This window comes from Benincasa hispida, chromosome 6, assembly GCF_027475165.1.
Source record: "Benincasa hispida cultivar pf3 chromosome 6, pf3_genome.v1.1, whole genome shotgun sequence".
NCBI classification, from domain to species: Eukaryota; Viridiplantae; Streptophyta; class Magnoliopsida; order Cucurbitales; family Cucurbitaceae; genus Benincasa; species Benincasa hispida.
In genome coordinates, this window is record NC_143483.1 from 27,826,214 (window position 1) to 27,834,344 (window position 8,131).

The following is an 8,131-nucleotide window of genomic DNA, read 5'->3' on the forward strand; positions in this document are numbered from 1 at the left end:
CCACTTCTATTTGATAATTGCATGATTTACCTAATTCAAGAACTAAATCGATTGGCTAAATAGCTTTCCAATTTCCAATTGTCTTGACTAGATACCTAGGCTTAATGCATATGTAGAATTAATATAGGTATTTAAACTCAATTAGTTAAGCATATAGGATAATTGATAAATCAATTAGTACATATGGCTTTTAGCTGTGGTCTTCCAAGTAAGCGAGCCCGAGAATAAAATTGAGCATGCAACGACCTCTTTGCATTCTATGAGCAGTCAAGTAGATGAGTGGATTCGCTAGGTTTCTTTAAATTGAGTTAAATTCTTTTTAAATTATATGTTTAATTTCATGCTATTTAAATTTCTTGGAATCAAAACAACTCTAAACCACCCATGTGACCGTTCGAATTCAATCGTCAGTGGAATTTTTCAGATTCCCTATGGAGACGATCTGATCTTGCCACTCGTACTACGTTTTAGTGTGGGTAGTACATATTGGAGTTTATAAATTTTATTAGATTACTGGTCTTTTCGGAGCGACACCAAAAAGTTTTGATCAAGTCTAAAGGTTATCTTACCATCTTGCACATCAATGAGAGCCTTATAAATAGCCATGAATGGTCTCCCAAGGATTATAAGTATGTCGTCATCTTCTTCAATGTCAAGCACTACAAAGTCCACCAGAAATATGAGCTTGTCTACCTTAACCAACACATCCTCTACAATACCATAAGGATGAACATAAGATTGATCGGCTGAATGGAAGGATATTGTTGTTGGTTTCACATCTCCAATTTCGAGCTTTCTAAAAATAGACAAAGAAATTAAATTAATTGAAGCTTCAAGACCACATAAAGCTCTAGTAATTGTAATATTGCCTAATTGAGATTGAATAGAAAACTCCCTAGATCTTTTAATTTTGGGCGCAATTATTTCTGTATCACTGCACTACATTCTTCATTCAAAATTACTGTCTCATACTTACCAAACTTGTTCTACCAAGACAGTACAACTTTCATGAATTTAGCATACTTTGGCATTTTTTTTCAAGGGCCTCAAATAAAGGTATGTTAATATGAAACTTTTTAAAAATTTCAAGAAATCTAGAAAATTTTGCATCTACCTTCTTTTTATGAAATCTTTGAGGATATGGAATAGTATTGGGGACAAAAGGTAAAAAGCTAAAAGTACTCCATGTTTTTTACTCAGATTTTTTCACAAGTTTCTCCTTTTTAGACTTATGGTCAATGGTGGATTCTATCTCCTCTTGAGTTAGTTCATCTTCATCCAAAATAGTCTTGTTCAATTCTTTGCCACTCTTAAAAGTTATTGTCTTGCATTCTTCTCTAGGATATTTCTTAGGGAAACTTAAAGACTTACCTTTTTGCATGGTGTGAACAACAAAGGCTACTTGACTCATTTGCATCTCCAAGTTTTGGATGGATTTGTCATGGCTTTATATGGTGCCCAAGATGGTATGCATTGAACTCTCAAGCTGTTTTCTCCTTGGTTACTTGGATAAGGTCCAACATCAATTCCTCCAATGGTGGTTTCTTTTAAGCATAGGGAAAAATTGGAGGGTCCAAAACATTCATGTCATTTGCATAACAAAAATTCTCATGATTTCTCAAACATGGGTGATAATGTGTGGAAACTTGTTGTTGGCCTCTTGTGTTGTCCCCTACCCACATAATTAGTTGTCTCAGTATCCTATGAGTCCCAAATTTGTTGAGTTTCAGCTGCCTTAGCTCCTAGAGAGGCTATGGACAGTGAATTCTATGTTTGACCACCTGTAGTAAATTTATTCAAAGCATTAGTAATTTTTGTCAATTGAGCCTTGATGGCACTTACCTCGTCAATCTCATAAATCCCTACTACTTAATTTGTTGGTAGAAACCCTCTCACTTGGCCAATTATAGCGTGTAGTGGCCACGTCTTCTAGAATAGTGTAAGATTCTGTAGCAGATTTAGAGAAAAGAGACCTTCCAGCAATAGCATCTATAAAGGATTTAGTGTTGCCATTCAACCCATCATAGAAGAATTGTATTTGCAACCAACTAGGGTATCCATGTTATGGGCATCTTCTCAAAAGATCTTTGTACCTTTCCAAACCTTCAAATAATTGTTCATCCGATTGTTGAGAAAAAAAAAACAATTTCATACCTCAATTTAGAAGACTTGGTAGGAGGGAAATATTTATTTAAGAATGCTTGAGCTAACTCCTCCCAAGTGGTGATGCTTTCTGATGGAATAATCTCTAGCAAATTCTTAGCCCTATCCTAGGAAGTAAAAGGAAACAGTCTTAGTCTAATTGCATCATTCATAACTCCATTAATCTTAATTGTTCCACAAATTTTAGGAAACAAACTAATGTTCTTATGAGGATCTTTAGTGGGCCATCCTCTAAAAGCAATCTCCCTAGCCATTTGAATCAACCCCGGTTTTAGCTCAATGTTATTTGCATTAATTAGTGCCTCCACAATTTCTAGTTGAGCAATATAGAGAGATGTTTGGAAGTAATCCCTAATTGCATTTTCATTTTCCTCGACCATCTCTTCTTCTACTTCTTGCTTGTTCCTAAGATTTCTCCTTAAGGTACGTTCAATCTCAGGGTCAAGAGGCAAAAGAAAGGTGTCCTTGTTGTTGGGTTATGTATGCTAAAACTCGCAGTTTATAAAGTTAAACACATTCTATTATCAATAAAGATGTTATTCAACATTTGTTCAATAAAGTTGTTATTGAATCTTTAAATTGCATTAATAAAAGGTATAAAGACAATGAACTAGGCATCAAATACTCATAAATTCTCCCACTTGCCTTAGTGATAAGTATCTCGTAGACCTAGTCTTACTAGGTGACCCTCAAACTAAGTTGTCTTGTGAGGCTATCTGCATGACGATCACGTCTCCTCTGTGTACAATCTCCTTGATGAGATGGTACTTCCGCTCGATATGCTTTCCTCATTTATGGTTTCAAGGTACCTTTGAATTTGCAACTGCTCCAATGTTATCACAATACAAGGTGACTGATAGGTGCATATTTGGAACCACTTCCAAATCAGTCAAGAACTTTTTGAGCTATACTGCTTCTTTTGCTGCTTCACTTGCAACTACATACTCAGCTTCCATTGTGGAGTTAGCCAACTTTTCTTTATACTTCTCCATACTTCAGCTCCTCCATTCAGAGTGAATATTGACCCCGAAGTTGATTTCCTCGAATCTATATTTGTCAAGTCAGAATCAGTGTATCCTGTAAGGATTAGATCCTTAGCACATGAGCCTGTAATTTCTTGTTCTCTGAAGATACTTGAGAATGTTCTTAACGACAGTTCAATTATTATATCCAGGATTGGACTGAAACCTGCTAACTATTCCAATGGCATAGCATGTGTCAGGAGGAGTACACAACATGACATACATTAAACTCCCTACTACTGATGCATATGGAATTCATTTCATAACCTCAACATCTTGAGTTTTCTTAGGACATTGTTCCTTAGATAGATGAATTCCATGTCTGAAAGGCAACGTTCCTTTCTTGGAATTTTTCAATTTATGTCTAATCAACATCTTGTCTATATAAGAATATATTGTGTTTCTCCCAAATCTTTCATTTGGAATTTTATAGCTAGCCAGCCATCTCTTAACGTCAGTTAGAAATTCTACTTCATTTTCCATGAGTATAATATCATTAACATACAACACCAGAAAAGTGACAACTTTGTTAATTATTCTCTTGTAAACACAAAGTTTGTCAATATTTTGTTCAAAGCCATAAGATTTGATCGCAGTATCAAATCTCATATTCCAGGATCTAGATGTTTGTTTCAACCCATAAATGGATCGATTAAGCTTGCAAACTTTTTGCTTTTGACCCTTGATAACTTGTAGAAATATAAGTTATTGTGGCTCTTAAGTTGGAACAATTAGAGTTTTTAATGATAAAATCTCATCATTTTTAGAAGAAACGCATGGAATTACTCGAACATTATCAAACTCATGCAAAAGAATGTTTATTGCTAAAGTACTGCGATACTAACGCATGATATTGCATGATTTCAACAAGAGGCTAACGCATGATTAAGAAAAGTGTCACAGGCAAAATCTAACGCATGGGCCATGCGTCAGAGGGATTCAATGCAAGGAAGATTCATTGATTCAGGCTGTTTGGGGCAAATTACCACTTGCAAGCATGGGCACCTGCAGCGGGCAGTGTCTGAAAAGCATCTGAGTGTTAGGTGGCTGACCAGGGTATGGACTTTAATGCTGCCCATCATCAAGCTGGAGAAGACTAACACCTATAAATAGAAGAAATCCCGCCAGAGTTAAAAGTTTATAAGTTCCAGCTCTCAACTCTCAGTCTTTAGTTCTAGTGCTAGCTTAGTCTTAGTTTTAGATATTTAGAGCTGTGTTGTGGTGCCGAGAAGAACAAGAGGAAAGAGAACCACCATCATCGCCGATCAAGGAGCGGAGGAGGCCGAGCTCAAGAGAGACACTTCATCCAACCCTTAAACAAGTGGTTGTACACAACTAGAATTGAGCCAAAGAGGACAAGAGATTGTACTCTGCGGCTTGACTTATTTCATTTCATCTTACTTATCGCTTTCATCTTTTAATCTGATTAAGTATTGGTTTTGTAAAGAAAATCAATTTCTTTATAAATTCACATATTTGATCTATCATACTTTTCCATTGTTTATTTCTTATTTATGTTGGATGCATCTATACTTCATGCAAAATTCTATTTCAAACGCTTAAGCCAACTAAATCAATTGGTAAAAGCATCTTTAGCTTAGACTATTCTAGAGAATAAGTAAGCCATCATCAAGTTAGAACACCTAGTACATCTAGAGATAGAATCCCTGGTGTTTTATTGCATCCTGTGCTTGACGCATAAATCCTAGAGATAGGTCTTGTATGATATTCACATTGAGAAGTGTCGAATAGAATCTAACGCATAAACAGAGATAAACAAGCCATCTCATTCACATCATATTCTAGTTCATGTACATCCAACTTAGATCGACGCATATCACTTGCATCAAAATCCATTTTCACACGACCCATCATTCTCTACTCGACCTTTTGTATCTTCTTGCACACACACAACACCTTAGTGTAAATAACACATTTCTCCATACATTTAAGATATCCCTACAATAGTTACAACGCAAGGTCTGCGTTAACTTTAATCTGAATCCCTGAGTTCGACCCTGGACTTACCAGGAACCTAAATTGGATTTATACTTGGATCTGAATTAGGAAAACTTGAACGTCAATAGAGGAGTGTCATGCGTTCTGTTGCACATCTCTAACGCATCAACGCATAACGAATACATCAATGCATCATTCATACTTTAAACTTATTTTTCAAAATTATTTTATACAATACACTCCTAAGCTCGAATCATGAAATCAAAGGAACAACCCTGTTCAATAAACCCTTATGGTTGAGACATGTTGATACTATTTTCAAGATAGCCATTCAGAAAGGTTGTCTTGAAATCCATTTGCCATATTTCATAATTATAAAATGTTGCTATGGACAAGAGTATCCTATTCGACTTTATCATGGCAACAGGAGAGAAGGTTTCTTTATAGTCTACCTTCTCTCTTTAGGTAAATCCTTTTGCCACAAGTCTTACTTTGTAGGTTTGTACCTTACCAGCTTGGTCTCATTTTCTCTTGTAGATCCATTTTCAACCGACGGGTTTTACCCCTTCAAGTTGATCTACAAGATCCCAGACTATATTTAAATACATAGATTGTATTTCAAGGTTTATGGCTTTAATCCATTGGTCTTTGTCCACATCATTCATTGCTTGTTTGAAAGTCAATGGATCCTCTAAGTCATCATCTGGTATGATGACTTGAGTTTTAGTTAAACCCATGTACCGGTCAGGCTGTTGCACAACCCTCCTACTACGACGAGGCATTCTCAACTCTTGAGAAGGATGTGAAGTACCAATTTCATCAACTACTCTTGTTGATGGATCTGCTCTATCAATAACACTTGTTGATGCAATTGTCGTTTCTCTGGAAATTTCTTCTATTACTAGCTTGCTTCGAGGTTAATAATTCTTCATGTGGTCATCCTCTAAGAAAGTTGCATTTGTCGACACAAACGCTTTATCTACATGAGGATCGTAAAAGTTACCACCTTTATTTTCTTTGGGGTAGCCTATAAATAGGCATACTTTTAAACAACGTTCCAACTTTTTAGAATTTTGCACCAACATATGTGTTGCTCACCCCAGATTCTAAAGTGATGTATACTTCCTTTACTCCTCTCCAGAGCTCGTAAGGTGTTTCAGAAACACTTTTCAAGGGAACCATATTCAAAATATATACTGTAGTTTTAACTGCATGTCCCCAGATATAATTTGTTACCTGAGCATAACTCATCATGGAACAAACCATGTCTAACAAGGTTCTTTTTCTCCTCTCTGCCATACTGTTTTGCTGAGGTGTGCCAGGGGCTATGAGTTGAGACTGAATTCCATGTTCAATCAAATAGTTTTGGAAATTTAAGTCCATATACTCACCACCTCGATCTGATCAAAGTGTTTTAATCTTTTTACCTAATTGGTTCTCAACCTCAACCTTATACTCTTTGAACTTTTCAAATGTTTTGGACTTTTGGTGCATTAGGTAAATATGCCCATACCTTGAATAGTCATCAACAAAGCTAATGAAATACTCAAACCCTCCTCTAACTCTAACATTCATAGGACCACAAAGGTCTGAATGTACCAACGCTAAGGGTTCTTTGGCTTTAAGACCTTTTCCAGAAAAAGATCTTTTAGTCATTTTACCCTCAAGACAGAATTCATACGGCGGTAATGAACTGTCTTCTAACTTATTTAGATGACCTTTCTTAACCAATCTCTCAATCCTGTTGAGAATTATGTGACCTAGTCTCAAGTGCCAAAGATAGACATTTGGAGAGGCTTTCCTTTTCTTATTATGAGTTTCAACTGTTTTAAATATCTCTATGTTAAAAACGGCCTATACCTCAGTTGGTTTTAACAAATACAAGTTATTTTCTATCTTTGCAGAACAAATTTTGATATTCTTTGAAGTAATGAACACTTCATCATTTTTTAAAGAAATTTTATATTTTTGTTCCAGTAAACAAGAGATAGATATTAGATTCCTTTTCATAGAAGGAATGTAATAAACATTTTTAAGTAAAATATATTTATCTCCTATAAATAACTTCATATCTCCCACTGCTTTAGCTGAAACAACCTCCCAGTCTCTATCTTAAAGATTGTTTTGCTCTCTGTCAACTGTCTCCAAGAACTTGTTTCATGTGAGAAAGTATAGATATGATTAGCGGCACCTGAATCTTTATCAAGGTTTTATCTTTTTCCACTAAACACGCTTCGATAACAAGTAAATCATATTTATCTTATGGTTTGAATTTTATTTCCTCATCTATTAAGTTCAAAACTTTAGATGAGTTGGGAGACCGAGGACAATCCTCCGTTATACCTCTTTTAGAACCATCAACTACTAGTAATTTGTGCATTGATTTGATGTTACCGTTAACTAATTCAGAAGAGAGTATTCTAGAAGAATTCGACATGCTGAAATTTTAAACAAATTCTATTTTAGTAAAATTGCATCTAAATCCAAGATCAAGTTTTAGCAAAACAAGTAATAATGTACCCATAACCATTATTTATTTGCAATGATACTATAATGAGTCAGAATAAGAGCTACCGAGGGGCAATCAAATACTCATTCACTAAAGCAAAACAATTTTGACCAAACACTATCTCCAGAATAACTCTTATTCCTAGAGTCGCTTAGTTACCATTTTTGGTTAGAAATCACTAACTCTTTAGTAATTCTGTAAGTGTAACCCTCCATTTTCAGACCTCAGAGGTCGGCCCCAACTATGCTACCGAAATGGAGAGTCAAGGTTGGGAATTAATGAAATCCTATCCATTTATGGAGTTTGAGTTGTTTCGAATCTTATGTTACAACCCTCTGAGGGGATAGCCGTTGTTAAACAACTAGCAAGGGACATCTAAAGCAAATCAGCAGGTGCAATATAGGAATCTCACGATCCAAACTAACGGAAGAGACCGCAAGACATGTTGACACATATCCTTCACCCACTTGTTATGAAC